The sequence below is a fragment of the Malurus melanocephalus genome, unplaced genomic scaffold, assembly GCF_030028575.1.
Source record: "Malurus melanocephalus ecotype Western Australia unplaced genomic scaffold, MMel_1.1 scaffold_77, whole genome shotgun sequence".
In the NCBI taxonomy this organism is placed as follows: Eukaryota; Metazoa; Chordata; class Aves; order Passeriformes; family Maluridae; genus Malurus; species Malurus melanocephalus.
Window position 1 is genome coordinate 1,565,686 of NW_026623309.1, and position 23,087 is coordinate 1,588,772.

Sequence of the window (23,087 nt, forward strand, 5' to 3'; positions counted from 1 at the left end):
GGCAGGGAGATGGAGAGGAGCTGCTGCCACCAGAGCCCAGTTCCAACCCTGACAGTGCCTAAAGCAGCTCCTGGGCAGGGAACAGGGACCTTCCTGCCCCTGTCTCATGTGAGGGATGAACATTACCCAGTTTTATGCCTCTCTGCAGCCCCTGCACTTTTAAACCAAAGCTGTAAGGAACAAAACTCACTGTTATTTGTACGTATCTATTTTTGATTCTAGATGTTACTRTTCAGGAAAATACCTGATATCAACCTTAAAATGAAAAAGAAAGGCATGAAARGAATYYATCCATGTTGTCTCTGATGTGGATCAAAGGGAGTTGTAGCCATTTGGGAGAGATGCTGAGGTAATGGAAAACTTGCMTGATCTTCAGGTGGGTTCTTTATGTACCTTGGGAAAGAAGACAGAAGCGTGATTTTGGGATTAGCTGTAAGGGGGGCATCAGGATCTTTCTGAATCTGAAATGTCAGTGTAACTTTCTGATTCTGTGAGGAGTCAGTGTGGAACTGCTGGAAAATGGAGCARTGACAATTTATCACTCATTCGTACCAGCCAACAAACATTTATGAYGGGACAGACAGTTCTGTATTATGCTACTGCTTTTATGAGTGCTTGTAATGTCATCTGAGGGAGTTTCTCCTCAATGGTTTAAAAATGAGTTTCCAAATACTTAATAAGACTATTTCGAATAATTACATTGGCAAAATTTTTTTAAAGTAGCTATGGGACTCTATGTAGTGTTTGTGAAGTCAAGGTCATTATGGATGCAGGCAAATACTTTGGATTGTATCTTTTTTTAGAAAGATTAAGAGCATGAAAGCACTGCAGCAGGCTAACCACAGAGGTTATAGCAATTCCTTTGTTGCTTGTTAAGAATATATTTGATAAATATCTGTCATAGATAACATCAATATTCTTCAGTCTTTAATGGCAAGTATGCATTATAGTCTTCTGCCATCTGTTCCAAACCTCTCTTTCACTTATCTGATGAAAACCTTCCCTTTTTTCTTTCGAACTATGGTTTGGGGTTTTTTTTCCCATTTTTTAACACTATAATCTTTGGAGTCACTTGAGTTTTTTTTCCCCCCTCTTGTATGATTTCTTCTCTGCTCACATCTATTTGTCTCAACAAAATAAGTGCAACAAACAGTTAAAAGGGAGAAGTACTCAGCCTTAGAAAAGGTAAAAAGATTGGAATCAGAAAGGAGAAATGATTGTCTAATTACAGTATTGTGTGTGTAGAATCTAAAGGGAATGCTCCTGCTGTTATAGAATGAAATGCTGCAGGAAGGAGGTGTAATATAGAGGAAAGCAGTGAATAAAACAGGAGAACAGAGCAGGTAAGAAATTCAGAAAACTTGTGGGAGTTGAAAAAAGGATGAAAACAGCCAAGGGAATGAAGAAAGAACAGCTGACAAATGGAGAGAGAAGCTGAAAGGGGACTGGAGTGGAGCAGATGGTGGGTGGGGTGGGCAAAGCAAGAAARTGAAATAGCTGAAAAACTGGTTCAGAGGAGGTAGTAGGAATGGAGAACAGCAATATCCAGGGAGAGCTGAGTGTAACAACTGGAGTTGGGAGAATGGCGGAAAAGTGCCGGAGGAAACTGAGAAGGAATCAGTTGATGGGAAACAACAAAGAATTAATGTTTGAGAAGAGCAGACAACATAATTTCAAKGAGAACAGCTCTAGAAAAGATTTTCAGATCCTTCAGCAGTGCCCTRTTTTGGAGCTGCTGTTRCCACCAGCTCTTTCATTTCCTTTTCCAGGTGCAGGAATTTATTTATTCCAGTGTGAACAGAGCTTCTGCACCTATTTCCAAAACCTGGTTTGATCTTCTGTTTGAGATCTTACTCTTCACAAATTTTACAGACATTATCATCCATTGTAAACACATAGGAGAAAGCTTGTTTACCTTGAATTTCTTGGGACAAGGAATTCTGAAATATTAGCAATTCTGTGTGATTGTCTGGTTTCCTGTATTGTTTTGTAACTTGCATCATAGAGATTTCTCATTTTGTTTCTCTAAATGGGTTAATAACATTTCAGTGTCCTTGCTTTTCAGTTTGATGTGGAAAAACAGGGGAAAAACGTACAAATTTAATCATAGGCTAGCAAGTCTGAAATCTGATGGTTAAACATTTCCACTGAGTTATTCTCAGCATAGGAGAGTTTTGAGTGTTCTGGTTAAACATCTTGTAGTACTTTGTTGAACAGGAACAGGTTTGTTCCTAACATTGGTTGCAGCAAGGCTGAGCATGCTTGGAACAGACAGGGATACTTTGCCTTTGCTGGGCAAAAATGAAACCATGCAGGTACCAGTTGTTCCAGTGCTGGATATTTATCTGTGTGTCTCGTGGCTAAAGGGAGTGAACACCTGAAAGAAAAAGGCTGATGGAGTGGACAAAGGGCACTCTTCCAGTCTCTGCTGCAAACCAATAAGCAATCCTATACTTCATTCAGTGAAAGATTGAAGTGGTAAAGTCTTGCATTCCCCATGGGCTGTCTGGATTTCACTTCCTGATGCAGAGATGCAAATGTTCTTACATGTTCTCATATGGTCCTCTGAGAGTGTTGGATTAAGGTTCTTTTCCATTAGGGAAATAAGGGAAAGTATTTCCTCTTTTTCAGATCTTCCACATATTATTTTTGCTTGTTTTTATGCCTAGGGGCATAATTAATGATGTTGATATTTAAAGCATTTCTGATTGAGTCTTGTATGTTCACATGAATACAATGGATCCTGTTTCTCTGGATTATTTTTGAAGGTCCAACAAATACAGGAAGCTATCATGATACTCAGGTGACTTCATTCACATTCCAAGGATATCTCAGGAACTGCAGGAGCAAACGACTTGTACCAAGATCTGCTAAAATGAGGGGTCCCAGGTTCAATGGAAATGGCTTTTAATGTCCATGCTCAGAAATGGAAACAGGAAAGGCCACCAGGAAACCACAGCACCCTTAAAGAGCTCTCACCCTGACTTTGTTTTGAAGATCTGTCCAGTGTAGTTTACAACATTTGTACAAACAAGCAAGTTTATTCTCAAATGTGTGTGATAGATTGGAAATACWTAAATTTTGAAATAAGTGTCTTAGCCCTGGTTTAGGCAAGAGTCTTTCTCTGTACCTGCTTTTCTTCCTTATCCTTTTCACCTCTAACTTTGAATATATTGGCCAATTTTAGCTGTTTTGGAAGGGGCCAGAGATCTCAGGAGAAATATCTTTATTTTGAATTTTATTTTCTTCTAGTTGATTTTATTTTGTGAGATGGGATATAAGTGCCTCCACTGAAAGCAATAATGGAAAGTTGCTTTATTTGATATGAAAGAATATATATGAAGTGAGGCATTAGAAATCTGCCTGTATTGTTTCACTGCTCAGAGACTTATTTCTAATACTTYGTCTGCTGTTGTAGGAGAATTGGTTGAACTTCTGGGGCAGTAGAGTTCATGACTCTTCAGAAGATATTTGCATTTATTTAATTAAGTTGTTTTGCAGTCAACCCCATGACTCTGGACTTCAGTGGTTGAATAGTTAACAGCATGTATGCTTAGGCACTCCAATTTATAATTTGGCTATGCARTGGAGAGAACTGGGGGATGCATGCTCAGATCCTTTAATAATAAATGTTATGGCTCTGATACACAATTTCTATTAGAAATCAGATTAGGAAAAAGGCTTTGGATGGTCCTGTTTTTCAGGTTAGGAGTTGTTACAAAAAATCTCTCAATCTTTGAAATATGTCTTAATAAGACAAAATAAACCCTGACAGAGACCAATTTGGACCCTCTCTCTAGGCATTGTAGCTGTATGAAAACACAGCAGAGTGTTTTCCTTTCATCAAACACTTTAGCAGCAGAGCTAAAGCAGCTTGGGCTGCCAAAGTTTCTGTTCTATGCACAGCCCTGCTCACCAACAGGCCCATGTCACCATCTGGGGGATTGGGAGGGGTTTCAAAGCATTTATCGTTTTTACCTGGGGTATAAATGGTCGAAATGCTTGTAAATATTTATTATCTGTGTAAGAGATGTGCAGCCACAGAACAGTCAACAGAGCATGGCTGGAGAGGGGGAGCTSCACTGAGACACCTTCGAGCAGACCCTGCCCTTTTGGCTCAGGGCCCCTGGAGTGCAAATACAGCTACATAAATAACAGTGAAACCCTCAAATCCTCCATTTAGGGTTAATACTGCTGGTCTGTGCATACATTAAAGCCAGAGGTCTGGAAAAAAACTAACATGATAACCCATGGTTGGAATCTAGAATGAAAGTCACTTGCTGCATTAATAGTTTCTAATGTGTCTGAGCAGTGTTGTTGAAACACTTTAYATTTGGCAGTAAAAGATCCTAAAAAACTGGCACAAAGTTGTAATTATTGATGCATACAAACCAATTATCTGTGCACAGTTGTCATCCAAGGACACTAGTGAAGTTGTTGTTGCCAAAAYGTTGGTTGAAATCAGTATTGATGGAATTCTGCCCGAGTGTTTTCATGTTCAGTGTTGCTTCCCTGCACACACACATCCACAAACCATGATGGAGTGTGTACAGCTAACAAACAACCAAAGAAATCTGCTTCTGTGCTCTCTCTGAAGAGTTCAGCTGAGATTTTCAAAGGTATCCAGTGAAATTAGCAYTCAGGATTTGTGTCTCTGACACTTTTTTATGTGAAGAAAGTTTTGGGCTTCTTTTTGTAGATTTTTTTTTCTGTAATTCTTCTGTGCTTGGAACTTTGTCTGCACTGCTGAGAGCAGCACTACAGTGTCAGAAAGAGAGAGGATTAGGACTAACCAAAACAATGTCTACTACTGTTTGATGTTATACTCTTCTGAACTAAACAAAGGCTATCTAATTTTCTACTTACAAACCAGATTCTGAGGCATTTTATTTTGGGGGGGAAAGGTACTTATTTCAGATAAAAAGCATCCTTGTGGTAAATGTAGWGATAGGAAAGAGCAAGTTTGTTGAATTTCCAGGTGTTGTTCTTTAAATAGGAAGCTTCAAGTGTCTCAAAGAACTGTAAGCTACAAGTTCAAGGCAGAATTTTACTTTTCAATTCTGTTTGCTAGAACTTAGATTTTAACCTTTGATTTCTTGTCTCAAAACTAAAAAACGAAGTRTGTTTACAGCACTGCTTTTGTGACTCTTCGAGGTGAGGAGTCAGCSTGGCCTCTGGTGGCATTGCTGCCTCCAGGCCATGGAGCAGCTGTAGCTGTTTWTCTCACCTGTCCTTTTTCTCTCCATGTTATCAGGTAAGGCCAGGGTTCTTAATGAACCTTGAGCCTGTCATAAAGGGAGAGAGATGTCTGAACGAGAGTTARCTGTGAAACCACACAGCTTTGTACCACTGTTCTGTGGGGCAATCCTGTTCTGCAAGCAGCAGGCAGTGAGGAGGAAAGGCAGCATGGTGTCACACAGCAAATGATTCAAGCAAGGTGCCTGGCAGCCTGGTCTGCACAAGCCCGTCAAGGGGTGCCCAGACACCTCACCCTGCTCTCCGTTTGCCCAATGTCCCCCTTGGTGTCACAGCCAGAGGGTGCATTCACGAGCTCCCAGCCCACTGTACAAGTCACATTTTTTCTTGCTGTTGAGGTCCAACAGGCTCAAGCCAGGATTACTCAAATAGCAGTCAAACATGGTGTGGCCCTGCAGGTGAAGGTCCCTTGGCTCACCTGAGCTGCACCAGCTGTGGTAACAGCCATGGTGGCCCTGCTGGTGACCTGACTCAGTGGTGACCCGGCTCTGGCTTGTGCATAAATCTAAGGCTTTTYCCTCTCCACTAATCCWTTTCCCACAGTAAACCATTCATTTGTCAGCATGGTAGCTTTTCGTTTTGAGCCTGCTCTACTGCTAATAAATATATCGAAGTGTGTTGTTTAAGCTAAAMGCTGTGGAGCAGCGTTTAACTTAATGTGCAATTACTATGTGGCAGTTAATGACATTTACATATTAAACATCAAAAAGTGATTCTGCCTGTGGCAAAGAGAACTAATCTTAACCACTTTTGGAATGTTCATGCAATACAGCGACCCAGCTTTATTGCTGTGTTAATGACGTTTAGCAACATATCTGGGTCCTGGRAGTTGGCAAGAGCTCTCAAACATTATGACTTTCACCTCTGAACTTTATTATTAGTAAAAATATTTCTTTTTCCTGTAGATGTTTCCAGTATGGTCCTGTGGATGGTGCTCAGAGCATTGGTTCCAGGTGCTGGACACTTTATTGTTCCCAAGTGCTGCAGTGCCAGTTCTCTTGTATTCAACTCATGCTACATTGAGCCTCCCCAAATGCTCACCCWGAGCAAGGGATGAGATGGCTGTGATGAGACTGAATGCAGGAAAGGGCTCACTGACACGGCTGGCTCAACTCTTGCTGTATTTTCTGTAGCTAATGCCAGTGCTTTACAAAGAAATCAGGAGTATTCAGCTGCCAGGGATTTTCCATGGTTTCCACCTGTCTGTGCTTATCAGTGGGCACAGCTYCTGACCTCAGTGGCTAATTTCTTGTGAATTTGTGTATTTTGGTGAGAAGCAATGCTGCTTGCCTAATCCGAGTGCCATTTAATTCCCCCCCAAGGCTCACCAAGTGTTAGGAGCCCATAAGACTCATTCCAACACTGATAATTAACTGCCTGAAACTTGACATACCCTTAAATTTTAAAACAGATTTTATAACATTTGTAAACAACAGTTAGCAGGAAAAAAAGGTAAAATTGTATGTGTCATTCTGTTTTCTACCGTACACAATTTGCAGTTCAAAGTGAATATATTTAAATGAACTCCCCTGCAGCTACTGTTTACAGTAGCCTTCAAAGAATGATGAAAGCTTTTAAATAATGTAGAATATTACATGACTTGTTTTTCAAAACACATGCACTGACTGTTTCAGAGTGAAACGTCTGTGTTTCAGATTAGATGGATTGCAGACAGCTGCTGTGTTTACTGAATGTTACAGATGGGATGGGAAAGAAATGTWGGGACAAGAGTAAGAAAATGAAGGATCCTTGAAGAATGCCTTATGTCTGAACAGCAGTAACTTAAAGGTGGCTCACATCATCTCATACATCACCTTGATAGCTAAGGAAATTTCACTCTTTCTTCCTCTTAAAAAAAAAAAAAAGTGAAATAAATATGGGATCTCTGCTGTGTTATGCATGTATTTTCTGGGAAAGGGATACTGCTGCTCCTTGTATTCTTTTCCCCAGCTTCTATTCAAGTTGTTACCTGTGACCAGCATTTCTTGTCTATGCTCCTTTATCAAGGAAATCCTTRGGTGTCAGTGTAAAGAGGTTCTTACAGAGTTTAGGATGCACAGGGACATTTCTCCATTAGATTAAACATTTGAATCGTTTTAGCCACAAATTTCTTCTCTTGATACATTTGTAATAAATTAACTGCTGGGTTTTTTCTGKGTGCATCTTGACAAGGTGCAAGATAAATAGTGAGAAGACTGACCTGGCTTCATGCTRATGGCTCATCAGCCACATAGCTATCCAGCTTTTTTTTTGGGATAAGATTTGCATTTTAAACTAAAGCTTAGGCTGTCAAAATTGCGCAGCTTACACTGTGAAAGACTGCTTAAATTCAGCATAAAGACTATCTACACAGACCACTGGAATTACTGCCTTGTGAAAGTGTGGTAAAAGGTGCAAACTGAAATGTAATTATATGTATCTGTGGGATAATTAGGATAAAATTTTATTTGACCTCACCTCAGCTAGAGAATGAGTTATGCCCTGAGCAGAAAAATCCAAACCCCCCCAACTTTTACTTTTAATAAAAAGCTGTTGTTCAAAACTAGGGGCTAGCTACTATTCTCTAGGTTCAGAATTAGAATTGGGCAGATAATGCTTTCCTGCCTCAAAAGTGAAATAACAGTGAAATAAGTTATTCCATCACTATATTTTACTTCTGATRTCTTTATAAATGTGGTGTTTTCAGAAGCAGAGGAAAAGAAATGAATCTTTAATATTTGTATCACAGTGAGAGTTAATGAGAGGAAAAGAAATGCCRTTTCTTGCAATGGGAAGCAACATTATTAAAATTTCCTTCCCTTAATTGGGGGGAAAGAATTCTTCTGATGAATGTGCAGAAAATATCCATTTATCATAATATACATATTACAGTAGCTGGAAACAACATTCTTGYGTAATATTCTTCTAAGAATTCAGTTAGGGTTTAGAAATAGGCTTCTCAGCAGGGTAAAATAGCCTATGTGGAATTATTCTCCAATGCTCTGGTTGTTTCCTTATTCCCTAATGTCAGGAGATTGAAGAAAATAATAAGAAAAAGAAAATGTAAGCCTTGGGGCACATGACTGTTAATCTGTACAGCTGAGAGGTGAAATGCAGGTGAGGAAATGGGTTTTTCCAACTATGAATTATTTTGCTTCTATTCCTTGAAGACTGATATTTAAAACCAGAGGATAATGTATGAAGAAGATGGGCTACAGCTTGTGGTGGTGACGTGCTCTGTCTGCTGCTCCTCCCTCTGCAAGCGCTCAGCCTGAAGATTTGGCATTTTGTGGTTTTCTACCACCCCTTCTCCACGCTTCCTTAGTGTAGGAGAAAGTGCAGAAGCAGGAGAAAAATGGCAATATTTCTCTGTACTCATCAATATGCCCATGAAGGATGGATTCTTCTGGGCTCYGTGCAGTTCTCCAGAAAACAACTCTGGAAATTGTCAGCATATGAACCTCTACACCTGCTTCCAGTGCCTTGGGAAGGTATGGTGATGTGTGTTTAACTTTGCTGTCAGAGCAATCACCCCCTCGTTAGACTGAACTCCATCCCAGAATGATCAGTGAAGAAGTTTGATCCTGTGCTAATGTTTTACACGAATGAGGCATGCTGTCAAAMAGGGTTTCATGCCTCATCTACCACTAAGTGCACTTCCAAGGGCTTTTAAAGGATTGTCTTTCTCACTCATCCAACAGAAYGACCCTGAGAATTGATTTCATTATCCAGGCAACTTAGTACTGTTCTTGCTCTGGATTAACTGCAGCTCTGGAACTGATAATGTGTCCTTAATTTGAAATAATGCTTTCACCTCGYGGTTTCTGAAGGCAATCCAGTGAAAAACAGGAAACTGGCAGAAATTGCCAGTGGGAAATGTAGGAATTCTTTTGTTTATTAGCATTTCAGAACTACGTTGAGATGCACAGCAATGACGGTAAAGATATTCATTTGGATTCATGTAGGCATCCAGTACTTAACAAGTATAAGCCAGTATATTGCATAAGATACAGTCAAAGTCAGTGGGCTGGCTCTGAAAACTGTATTTTAGAAGATTTTTTCAAATTGGAAGGAAAAAGAGACTACAATAATTGATATATTTCTCTTTGTATTGACAGCATCTGCAAAAAAATTATATTAAAACATAATTTTAACTTCTCTGTAACTCTTCAACACATCATCTGATCTTCAGGAATTCAAAATTTATTTGGCTCTTCATCCATTTAGTCAAGCTTGAGCACTGAGTTCTTCTTTGTTCATTGAACTAGGTTGTTTCCAGCACTGTCTTTCTCTGTAAGTATTCAGTCCTATTCATATCAAAGCTGTGTTTTCTTCTTTCTTCTGGGATTCTGTTGCCGCATCACACTTGACATCTAAATAACAGTGCTGTAATTTAGGATCACTGTCTGGAATGTCCTTATGTGTGGTACTGAACAGCTGGACAGASTGACTTTCTCAAAATCAGATCGTGTTGAAATCTAGGATAGCATCACTAATTAATTGCTCTATCAGCCATAAATTATGGGGATTTTGAGAAGATCTCACTGCCGTTCTATACTAGACCCCAAAGAAACTTTAGGATGCTGAACAGGCCCTGCTCTGATCTTTTACAGAATATTGTCCAAGGGGTCAGAGATCAACACAACCTGTTGGGATAAACTCTTTAGATGCTGGAAAATTTGGATTGAGACATGTTGTATACTAAGGTTAAAGACAACCAACTTGGTTAAAGATCAAATTAGCAATTCTCTAACACAAAGAGACTCCCAGGCAGAGTCTTGGTGTCCTGGTGTCTATTTTTTCACACTGTGACCATCACCCCAAGAAGGAAAGCTGACTGAAAATAAGTTCATGCCATTGGRAAAGCCCTGGCCATTGCTGACCTAAACCACACAACAGAAACCTACACAGATCAAATAAAATCACTAACTCTTACTGCACCTGGATGAGGAGTAGCCACAGTGAATATTGAGAGAAGGGGGATGACAGTTGCTTGTCCTGACCTTTCAGCATACTTTGTGCTTCCTAATTTTTGAGGTTTCCGTTAGGGAGGTAAATATGCCACAGTTTCTTGCTACGGATTTTCTTTTTAACTGAAAGCCTAGAGAATTTGAAAGGAAAGAATCATCTTGATCAKTAGAGCAGAACTTTCCTACCTGTTTTATTTTTGCCATCAGCATGCCTGTGGAAAACCAGGTCTTTCAAGGGCAAAGATAAATTTGTATTTCTTTTGCAAAGGGCCTCCACTGGAAATCTGTCCTGTAGAGAATACGGATTGTAATGAAARAAAGATCTTTGTATCTTTATTGTCCATAGCTCAAGATGATAATCCTATGTTTTAGGAGGTACAAGTCAAACTATGTTCATCATATGCCTCCAGCATGTGTAAAAGAATATTGTTTGAGCAGAGTTCTGCATCCTGAGCAAATCTGTGCTGAAATGGGATGACAGTGAGTTTTGGTAAATATTTGAAGAAGTCAAAGATTCATAAGTTTGGGATTTCAGTTTGTTCTTTGTAAGTTAAAATTTGATTATATATCAGAGAGAGGGGGAAACATTTCATTAAAAAAGGTACTTCTAGGCTTCAGGCTGAATGGACAAATATCATCCTTTAAATGGTTTATAGATAATGTGGCCACTTCAGTTTGATGCTCAACAAAAATGAACACCYATTTCTCTCTCGTATGATTCTGTGTTCTTGCTGCAAACTTCTGTTATGGCCCATTTTGGAAATTATGATGTTGTTGTGACCTTATAAATTGACTTTTTGAATTCTGAAGTATAGAGATTACTGATGGCAGCCCTAGATTTATGGTGCTTGTCCTTTTCTAATCTGGGTGGAGTTTTATCTATTCATTTACAGATTTCTATTTTAAACTTTCACTGATCTCTAAGGGGAGTCCTTCGATTCAAAGCTTTGTTTGGATGTCTAAAAATGGCAGCAGGACTCTTACATTTACCTAATGAATTTCTTTGAAACACTGCACAGCACCTCTTCTGTAACCTCTCACTGTCAGTGCCTGCTAAACCTTTTTGAGTTTCATGGTAATTGCTTCTTGTTTTTMCAGCAATTAATAAACTGATGCATCAATGAGGGGAAGTCCCTGTTTTGTGACTCCAGCAAAGGGACAGTGCTCTCAGTTCTGCATCTAATGTGATAGATTTTTAATAGTTCTAGTTAAATTATGATTGAGTTGAAAGAGGAGTTCAGCTCTTCAGTGTTACCAGGGTCATCCCTGTGTGCACAAGGCAGAGAAGTGCATTTCAATCATGTGTGAGCAAAGCCCTGTCTTGATGAAAAGGAAACACTGGCTTTTATTTCAGAGAATTGGGGCCATGTAAAATATATATTATGATTAAATATGTAAATGTCTTTTCATTACCTGAATTTTCCTAGTTCTCCCTCCTTAATGTTGCCTCTTTTAAAATTTGTATAAACCAGATTTCTACAATCTGTCATGCAAATGTTTTCTCAAATATGTTCAAAACAAGTATATGTTTTGAGAAGTATTATTCTATTTTTTTGTTAAAATAAAAATATTAAAACAGATTATGACTTCCTGAAGTCATAGTGTGTGACAGATGATGGAACAGAACCAAGCTTTCAGGAGTGTGATCACAATTMCTGCTCAGTCACTGTGTTTAAAGAGGCTCAGATGTTGCTTATTTAGCAAATTATCTTTTCCACTTTATAATCAAATATAGGCTTTAGAAAAATCTCTCCTATAGTAAGTGATTAATCTTTCTAAAGTATAATCCTGAAAAGCAGCAAAGCAACTTTTAAGTTTATTAGTTATGACAAAAGCTTTTCCAAATGGGAATGAAKATTTCCCTTTCTTTGTGAAGAATATAAAAATGGAAGGTCGTTCCCTGGTGTGACATATTTCGAGAAAATACAATTCCACATGACTAGATTATGGTACTTTTAAAAAGTTAATTTATGTTATCTGAGSTGGAATTGTTAGGAAATTATACAGGCAGGGATATAGCTGCTCCTGCTCATTGGACTCAGTCATWTGGAACTTTTTTGGGTGTTTATTTGGAGAGTCAGCCCATAGGGGCAGGGCAGGTTTTCCTATTGCTTGACTGGAAAAGTGCTATCAGAAAATTAGTTTTGTGAGCTYAGTAATATTAGCTTGTGATTCAGACCTTCATTTCATTTTATGTGAAAGATGTAAATCCTGGAGAAATTCTAGAAAATAATAAAAAACCAAAAACCAAGCAGGCAACTTCATAAACCCAGAGGAACTTGTATGACTTTGACCTGCTTAARTAAGAAGAGGGGAAATGTGAGGAGTTAAATACTGAAACCTGCCCAGATGGAAGGTGGAAATACTGCAGGTGGTGGGAATTTGAATGGACAAGGTCATGAGCAGCTGGCCAGAGCTTTGCACATGGCTTTGCTTCCAGTGGAGGGTTAGGCTGGATGAGTTCCAGAGGCAGCTTTCAACCCCAAGGGTACTAAGGCTTTGTGAAAGCAGGCACCAAACTCGGTGAAAATCTCCCCTGCAGTTGGATTTGGAGTTCACATGTACCAAATAAAGCGACTGCAGCCACCCAAAGCTCCTCACAGTCGAGCAGCARCGTGCAGAGCTACGGTGTGAAATGAGGAGTGGAACAGCCACTGCCATGAGCTGTGTGTGCAGCCCCTGGGTGATAAACCAGTGCATCAACACTAAAGATTGGCTGCAATCGAGTGTCAATGCAATTACCTGTTTGTGACCCACCTGAGCACTCTGCAAGCACATCCACATTAAACACTCCTCATTAACTAGAATGCATCTCATGATCCAATTCACATTTTCTTAGAGAGTTACGACTGGAAGTGGCTTGTTTTGCAATTGAACTGCAGCAGCCATTCAATATASGTAGAGGTTCATTAGTACTTTGCTAATTGGCAGCAGTAAGTTTAAGGATCAAGAAAAGAGACTAGAAAGTAAGGKATCTGAACTAGTTTCCTGACCTCATTCCTGTTGCTCGATAACATTAGAGTCTGCACATGCTGGCACCAAGCTGAATAGTGTATAACCAGGAGCTGTTAATTGCCAGAGGAGAAATGAGAGAGCTAGTGAACTTTGAAGGTCTTCAGCCTTACCCTTATAAAAAGTCAAATTCTCYTGCCAGGAAAGCTAAACTGATGAGTCTCTGTACTGCCATTAAGGGAAAGGAATTGATCAAAGTTTTAAACAAGGTTTCTTAGGGGTTTGGTGCACCATGGGCAATCACAGCTATCACCTTTTCCTTGAAAAGGAAAAGGTCTTGAAAGACTGCCTGTATTCATGAAGACATCTCTTTTTCAAATAGAGCTGTCAAATAGTTAAACTAGTTAGTCATTCTAGAGATGCTTGTGTTTAAAAAGTTTTGAATTTATTAATTGAATTTCTTAATTTCCCTGGCCCCTCCCTTCCTATCTAGAGAGGATTTGTTTGCTATGTAGGATAAGATAGGATTGAAAGAATCTCTGGAGATCATCAAGTCCAGCCCCTGCTTAAAGCAGGGCAGGTCTGACTTTAAAATGAGATCTGGCTCCTCGGGTCTTGCTTAGTGGAGAGTGAGTCTCAAAAAGCTCTTCTGAGCCTGATGGAGGCTCAGGGACAAGGACAGTGTCCTACACAGAGAGTGGGTTGCCATAAACTGCCTCTGCCAAAAGTCTCGTCCAGTCAAGAGCTCCCTGTGAGATACGTGGGGAAGAGAAGCGCTGGCAATGAGCTGTGGTGCACTCTAGTGGTTCCAGAGCAAGAACTGTGCTCAGTGCTCTGCAGCTGAGCTACTGGGGCTGGTCTGGGATCTGCGGGTGATGAAGATGGAAGGGAATGACTTGTATTCAAGGGCTCTGTGTGTGTGAAAACAAAATTTAACAATCTGTGACCCAGTGAAGGCAACTTGGAATTCAGTGGCAACATATCCCTCGAGGAAAGGGACACAGGTCATAGATGGCCATAGGAAATACTGAAAATAAGAAGWGCAGAGGTCAGCAGCACTGGTGTAGCAGTGCTGTAGCGGGTGAGGGAAGTGCCAGGAGTTGTTCTGGCTCTCTGGGTGTGCCTGGCTGGGGCACAGAGAGCTCAGGGAGTGAGTGACAGCCACGGCATGTGGAGCTCAAGCTCAAGCAGCAAAGGTTTTAGGAAAATTCTCTCTGGGGTGTTGTGTTGAAATATATGCCATGGAACCAATCAATAATGTTTTTGCTTTAGGCTATTGGCACTGTGAAAGGCTGGACTGGGAATTCCTGTCCCTGTTGTGTTTCTCTCCACATGAGGCAGCTCACAATTTAGCTCTAAGAGCAGCTCACTTTRCATTTATGCAGACTCTTCTGGGTGCATCCTGGAAATGTTACCCAGCAAGTTATCTAGAAATAACATCACAAACCAAACTCTTCTGTTATAAAGTAATTTGGAAAAAGTCCCTCTACTCCCACTGATAGCTAGGAAGATAGGTTGGCCTGCCTTTGCTGTTGCTCTGAGTCCCTGCAGTTTACCCCACAAATGACTTTGCAGGGGGTGCAATTTGGGAAGTGACAGGAAAGAACAGCAGTTTGGAACTAGCAAACTTCAGCCTGTCCRTGTGCCTGGAGCAAAAGCTTGTCCTGCAACCTCAAACCTTACTTAGCTGAGTGAGCTCAGCAGTTGTGAGTGCACAGGGAATTTCAGTTATAAGTTTGTATATGTCCACCTGTCTTAAAGAACTCTGGTCTGTCCAATGCATGTGAATCCACTGGGGTAGGGGACTGCATTTMGGGAAAGTGCAGCTTTTTCTTCTTTCTGCTCTTGCCGAAAACTCTGGTGCTGCCTGAGAGCTGTGCACATTTCAGCCCAAGTGAGACATTCCACCATCCACTGTGCTCCTCAACACCACCCCAACATCCTGAACCTCACTCACAGCAGCACTGCAGCCAACAATCACCCAGCTAATTCAGCAGCAGATTCAATAGTGCTTCTGACACTGAGCTCTGGGTCTGTAAGACCAGAAAGCTTTTCATTCAGCTCCTGGCTCCCATTATATTCCAGGTGGTTTTTCTCCTCCCYGACATGCCAGGACACATGCAAAGCTCCTGAACTTTATTCTGGATCTGTGAGTTGAATGGAGCATAGCTGGTTCTCAGTCAGGGCCATGGGGAGAAAGTTTATGGAATAGCACTGAGCACCATCTGTGCTTATGTGTAAAAGTGCATTAGGGTTTAAAATGTCAACAATAAATCAGGCCAGGTGCTCCAACATAAAAGGTTTACTGCTGTTCTCCTGTGAGAAATTCTAATTAGGATGTTTTACTTGATAAAATGGTAGATGCTCATGTACAGTGTGCTCTCAGCCTTCTTAGTGATGATTTCTTCCTTTTTCCTCAGTTTATCACGGAAAGCTAATTTTCATCTATTTGTCTTACAAGTACAACAGTTACCCACCTTGATATTTGCACTGTCTTGTCCCTGTAGTATGAGATTTTCATGACTTTCCTGTCAGGTTTGCTGCAATTTCTTTTGCGATGGGTAAATCAGCTTCACATGCACTGTTCCCAAGCAACCCAGCTCCTCRGAGGCTTCCCTGTATCCTCAGGGAATGGGTGTTCCAGGAGACACAGTTAGCACTCTATTTGCCTCAGTCTGGGCTGTGCTGCTGAAACAGAAGCTTGGCCATCCTGTGAAGATGATCTCTTTTGTAGTGAGGCACGAAGTTGCAGAAGATGACTGGGCATCCTAAGTCAAGTGGGACATTTTAAATATTCACTTTAAAGGGATATTGATGCATATTTGGGTGAGATGTTAGCAGCTCTTGATGCTAGAAAGAAAAGCCACAAGAAGGAGCTAGATGAACAGGTAGAAAAGAAACTTTTAGTTGTGCTTTTGTATTCATGAAGATCTATGYAGAGAAGTGATTGACTAACAAATAGGAAAAGATATAATAAGACCAGAAAAAAAAGCAGATACTTTTCAGTTAATGCTGTTTGGCTCGGCATCCTTTCAGTGGTATTATTGATCAAAAGCAAGAAAATAAAGTTGAGAAGCTTGAAGGCATCTTTAAGTAGTTTTGGAGGCTTCATAAGATTCCAAATAATGTTGGAAAAATGAAGCTGCAAGTTTGGTGTGTTCATTTTGAACTGTTTGGGTAAAGAGGACCCGAAATGCCTGTGGCTCAATGCCAAAAGGCAGGGCCATGGACTTGCACCTGAAGGCAGCAATGGTCTCAYGGGTGGTTAAATGTTACACTATTTGGAAATTGCATTGCTAGATGGAGTTAAAAATGAATTGTCTGCCTGAACACTAGACTGCCTGGTTGTCAGCTTCRGCAAGCTGTGTATTCATTCAATGTGATGAAGGTTTTTGGAACAGAATCCTGTAGTAGAAATGAAACTACGATGAGAGCTGTCAAGTCCTGCTGATTCAGTCTATGACAGGCAGTTTGCAAATGGAAAGGAAGATGAGATATCCTTGTAATTCTACTATGTTCTTCGGTTGAGCTGCAGGGCTGAATTCTGAGCTGCTCAAGTCACACTTTGTCCTTTAAAATCAGGCATAGAAGACAGAAAGTGCTAGGGTCAAATAACAGGCCATGGAAATTGTGTTGGGAAGGAAACAGAAAGTTTTCAGGCTTTAGCAGAAAGTTTTTCTAGAGAAAACAGCAAAAATAAAAAGAGGCCTCCAGATGCATGGTTGACATTGAAATGCATTTTCTCGCTTTCTGAGTGCAATAGAGAACCACCGAAGTATTAAACACTAAAGTCAATGTGACTCTGAGTGTGAGGGGAGCCCTCTGCAGTGCTGTCACCTGTCACAGGCCACACAGAACAAAGGGCCACTCCTGACCAGCTGTAAGAAAGAGAGGAACCTCTGCAGGTGATAAGGAATAGATTTCTTTGCAGAAATTTTGAAACACCACTGTCTAAACCTCTGCTCATCTCTAGCCGAGCATGGAATTGTGCAGCAAACCCCAAACCTATCATATATAAGCTGTACCTGAAATTCCCTAAGGCATTTAGCAGAAAGCCAGCTCATTTATTCATYGTGGCAGCTGTCACACCAACCTGTAGTTGGTGTGAGTTGCTTGGTTGCTTTGAAATTGTTAATATTTTATATTTGAGAGGTTGTTTGACACTAGCATARCAGAAAGTAATTCACTTTGGTTTTTCTGCAGGATATAAATTATGTTCAGTTGTAATGAACTTTTTGAGGAGCCTTGTGACTTGATCCGAGTTTCTGAAATGTGCTGCATGGCTGGTGGAAAGCTGACTGTGAAAGTCACATAAAAGGTGCAGGAGTATGATGATAACTTGTTTCCTGTGGTGTTTTCCTGTTCATTTGTGGAACTCCCAAATCGAATAAAAGCTGTACGTAGGTTTATAAGTAGAAACCTGTCCCTGCATCACTCCAAACCACTCTTACTGCATAGCTCATCAGAAATGTGATTTGTGAACCTATAAAAGAGGGGCCTGCTGTAGCTCTGCTTGAAGTGTGTAGGCTGAAAGCAGTGACATCATGAAGGGTGAGTCAAACCAAGCAGACCTTTGTGTGTGTTTAGTACTGCCATAACCCTCCCTAGGCACTCATTTCTGTGCTGTGCAAGGAGGTGTTGCAAGTCAACAAAAGGGATTCATGGTTCTCACTCAGAAGCTCTTCCATACTCCATGTGAAGCACATGAGGTAATATCACAGCCTGTGCTGGAGTTAATTGTTAGGGCTATCCCAGCATATATCATAAGGTTAAATATCTGAACTACTATCAAAAATCTAATAGTTTAGTTTAGAAACTAATAGTTGTGAAATAGAGATAGAAAAATATCTTTGGAAAGCAGATGTACGTTTTACATGGGCAGTGTTGTTTCACATTAGACATCTACATCCACCTACATTCTCCTCTAAATACATAAAGATGAAACAAGATTGATTAGATGTTTTTCTGAGTACAAGTCTAGCAGCACACTTTCGTGCTAAGTGCTGCTCCAAGACATTCTCAGCAAACTGTGAAATCTTGGAATATATTACTAAATCACAGTCATGTTTACAGTGTAAATTCCAGTTAACTTGACGTTATGCCCTTCTTGACAGTTAGCTGACAATAAAACTTACCTGCAATTGCTTCTGACAGCAGTGTGAGCTGACTGATACAGTGACCTTTTGGAACACTTGATCAAAGAAATCCCATTAAGATTATTAGAGACAACCTTTGCAATCCCAAACCAAACGCACCGAAATGTAAAATTTGTTATTTAAATGCATAACCCTTGTCTCAGTTTGGTTTACAGTTTTGAATCTCCTGTGACACACAGAAACACTGTGCTCTGGTGACAGAATACTCCCTTGCCACAAGTCTAATGAAGAAAGATGGGGTTGCAAAATTGCAAACTAAACAAGAAAGAATTACTAACTAACTGAAATTAGTCAGCTACCAATTTCTGCATCTAATTCACCAGAGTTTTAAAACTTCCTTAAATCTAATCAAGCTTACCTGATTTCTTTTCCATACTTGCTCAGGATGATTAATATTAAATACTCTCAGCATCAATGGGAATTTAGATTTGGAGCAGAAGCTATGTCCCGCAGGATTCTGTATCCAAATTTTTAACCGGTGTCTAATAGATTTTATTTCTATTTATTTTTAATGAAACTTTTTATTATTAATAGTCTTCTCAAAATAAGCTAATGAACTGTAATAGATTTGCATAATTATGAAGACTGATAATTTATTCATGGACATGGCAGACAGAATGAAGGATTGGCAATAATTCTGCCAGAAGTTCGCTGAGAATACACATTGCTCTGCACTCTGTTTTGGGACTTTCAGTGGAACAAAAATAGAAGAAAATTCCACTTAGCAGAAGTGTCCTGTTTGAGATACTTTGTAAAATAGTTCTGAAATAATTCTGAAATTGAAATTATATAGATTTAATTTAAAAACAGTTGACATGTAAGAATAGTACATCCTGCCAGCAGATGTGTTCTGGGTGTGGGTGACTAGAGCAGAACTAATTTTTTCACTACTGACATTAATCAAACACTTTTTCATGCCGTTCAGAGCAAACCTGTGTGTCTACAGCTCTGCAGTGAGGATATGAAGGCAAATGCATCATACAAGGAGCACTCTGTTACCTGAAACTGCACTAACTTTTACATTCTTGCATCAGTAAGTGGGACTGAATCTTACAGCCAGTGTCAGAGCACACAGGCATCTCAGGAACCCTGAGGAAGGGCTGGATGTAGTGGGATTGAACTGAAAATAACAGTGTTTTGCTCTTTTTTTCCACCTTCTTTCTTAACATTGCATCAGCCTCAATCTTCACGTTGTCCCCACGCTATCGGGGGAAGGCCAATAGCTGATAGCAGTCAGTGCTCTCAGACATTGCAGCCCTCACTGCTGAGCACAAATTGCCCTGTGCCCACTTGGCTACAACTTGAAATTCAACTCTGTTATTTCCTAAAGAAGAGATAAAGAGCCATGGATTCTCAGAAACTGTGTGCTCTAACAAATGCAGGAAATATTCCCTATCCAGGGCATTGACACCAGAAATATGTAATCTGTGGTGAGAGCTCATGTTTTGGTAGGACACATGTTCCCTGTCAGGTAATTTCACTTTGAATTGTTGTTCAGTGAGACACATTTAGTGGTTGGAATGAATCGAAGTTATGGGCTGAAATTTGCTGTGTGTGAGCATTTATGTGTGACCTTTTTGCTCATCCATCTTCTAGAGCAGCGCTGAGAATAGAGGAGGCTTGCTGGAAGACCCATTGTATTTCAGATTTACAGTGTGTGCAGTGCTGGGATTTGCTCAGCAATAAACAATTGGGCAAACTGAAACAGAGATGCTCAATGTGCTGAGAAAACATAATGATAAAAAGTGTGGTGTATGGGGAACTTTCATCTTGATGATTGCTAGAAATGTGCAGGAGAAAGCAATTTTCATCCTTTGTTAGAGAAAATGAAGCTGCAAATTTAGGCTCTGAAACTGAACAGGATTACTTCAGAGATGTTCAACCYGGGAATTATTTTCTAGGTTGCACAGGAAAAACAGTGGCAGTGACATTAGTAGCAGATTTTTTGTTGTGATTCTTGGTACCCATAAGTCTTAAAGTATTGCTGAAAGTTTCCTGGGGTTTGTTTTGTTTTTGTTTTTTTTTTTTGTTGGGTAGTATTGCTGAAAGTTTCCTGGGGTTTGTTTTGTTTTTGTTTTTTTTTTTTGTTGGGTTTTTTTTTTTTTTTCTTTTCTTCAATAAAGTAAGTACTGCCAGATAGTAATTAATATTCTGTAATCTTTGGGAAAAATCTGGATTTCATTTTCTCTATGACATGTTATAGACGATAACTGGAGACTGTGTTAATTGTCATTGTAATCTGTCCCCCAAAATAACCTTGTGGGTTTTCATCTCCACTTCACAGGAATCCCTTCTCTCAGAAAAATGCTGATTATAGTCTGAGGTTGTTCAAGGCCTTGAAGGTGTGAGGTTTAAATTGTTTTGTTTAATAAGAWCACTTTATTATAAATATTAATGGAGAGGGTTATCTTGGAGTTCATGTCACATAAAAGATTACTGGCTCCAAACATGTCAGGAGCAGTCCAGGGAATATGGCTATACCCTTTCCAGGTTAGAACAGGTCCAATATACTTGAAAATGTGAGAGGAAGGTGGCCCAGAACTGAATYGTGAAGATTTATCAGTCTGAGCCTAAATGAGTAAATTACAGGATATTTACCTGTCTACCTTTTTAAAGAAATCTGCCCCTCTTTCTTTGTATTTTTTTTTGTGGTCAACTATTGAATTTACTCATCCTTTCTATTCCAGTTGCTCTTTTCTTCCTGAACTGTTCCTGAAAAACAGTTCCAGAACTGTTTGGATTGCCAAAAGGAATCAAAACAAGTCTCCAAATCATATTTTTCTACACTTGGAGGCAAGCAGCAGCCATGTACTCCATCATGATACTGAATTTTGTTTGTAGATTAACTCTGAAACCAACCATCTGCTTGGTTGAAGCTGTCTTCCTGTTCCATCCAGGGGGAAGTAATTTAACAGCAGAAAAACCTGATATCAAGAAAATTAGAAAGGTTTTCAGAAGAGTTGAAGCTGCTATGCTTTTGATTACATTTCTGTTATGTTTTYAGTTTTTGGGAAATTTGAGGTTTGATGCTTAGGAAAGCAAGCTTTTGAAATAAATTCTAGAGTTAAAAAACATCCCAGATATGGTCAGATATTCTCAGGAATGGCCAATAAATTATAGTTACTAATTACATTTTCTGTTATTAATTGAGGATTAAAGAATCAGCTATCAATCACCCCAGGCTCCATTTGTGTGAAGTYGGTTGACCCTGTGTGCTGAGCATGGCAATATGTACAGATGTCACTGCTCTGTGAACTACTAGAACTGGCTTAATGACATCAATTAATCACATTAGTGCTTTAATGCCCTTGAATGACATCTTTCAACTTGCAGAAACTTTGTGTTATGGATTTTGTTGAAGCAGGAAATATTTTTGTGATTTTTTTTCTTTAGATACCCTTTTAACCTTCTCAAGCAATTTAGAGTACATATCTTGTGATAACTCAATTTCCTGTCTTAATTACACATCGTTACTTCCTGAGATGGGGTGAGCATGCTGAAAATACCAATTTTCCACTTCAGTATCCTGTTTGGAGAGGAATGTGCCTTTGAGGGGTGGGCTTTGGAAGAGCTCTAAAGGAACAAGAGAGTCACAGGAGAGGTACAGTAAAACATAGTCACAGTTTTTCACCTTCCCTTTCCACAAAGAGTTGCTTAAGAGTGCCTTGTGAAATATTTTTGAGTTCTAGAAAGGTGTTAGTTGGCAGTCCATAAATCTGAGAGCCCTTTTGGGTGCACTGAGTGCTTGCTTTATGCTGCCCACTGGCAATCAGTGCAGAGCTACAAGGAAACATCCACTAGGCGATACTTTTACACGGGTAAAGATCAATACTGGCGAACTATCAAGTTCATTTTACAGAAGTCCTCAAGTATCAGTTACACACCTGTCATGGAGAGAGTCAAGCTGAACTGAGGTTTTAAGAGTGAAATGGCTGAATATGCTGTACTCAGTTGTTCTCCCTCCCTTATTTTGTCTTCTTGATGAAAATGGTCGTAATAGGTCAAACTCACCCATTGAATTTGATGGTTATTTGAAATATTTAATCATATTCTCAATAGGGAAAGTCCTGAGATTATTCACTAATCATTTGTTTATTTCCTGCTTTTGCTTCCTTCCTAAATGAAGACAGTATTCTCACTTCTGTTTTCTTTGTGCAGTTTTTCCGGACTGTTTTTCTGTGTTACCCATTCTGTCTGTTGTAGTCTGCTCTTGCTCTTAATGCCCTGCAGTGCTCTGTACTTGCAGTGTTTCACTATGGCAGGAGTTTTTTGTTTGGTTTGGTTTTTGGGCTTTTTCCCCCCTTCCTTTCTTTCACTATGCACCCAATAGTCAAGCTTTTGTTTATGGTGTTGCTTTTTGAGCACATTGCCTCAGTAGAAAAATTACTGAAAAGCAGAAAACAGGTGATTCTTTGGGAAAAAAATATTTGGAAGGATAGGAGTTAGGCTTCCTCAATCCCTGTCCTAGGTGTCTCCTTCACTAGTAAAATGTGCCCTGCAGGATTGTTTATACATCCTCCAGTAAACTGAGTGTTTGGTGCTGTATTTTATGCTGAATGAAGAGCCAGTGTCTATTCAAAAGCTCTTGGAAATCCCATTGTAAAGAGAAAACGTGTGTTCCCTGTGCAAATAGGGGTAATCATGTCATCCCCGAGCTTATGTTTCTTCTCATTTTTGATATTCTGAAAATATTCATGAGGGCTGTGCAGACAAGGGGGTAAATAGATAAATGTAAATGGATCAAGTCTAACTGTGATCAGGTGATTGCAGTGCT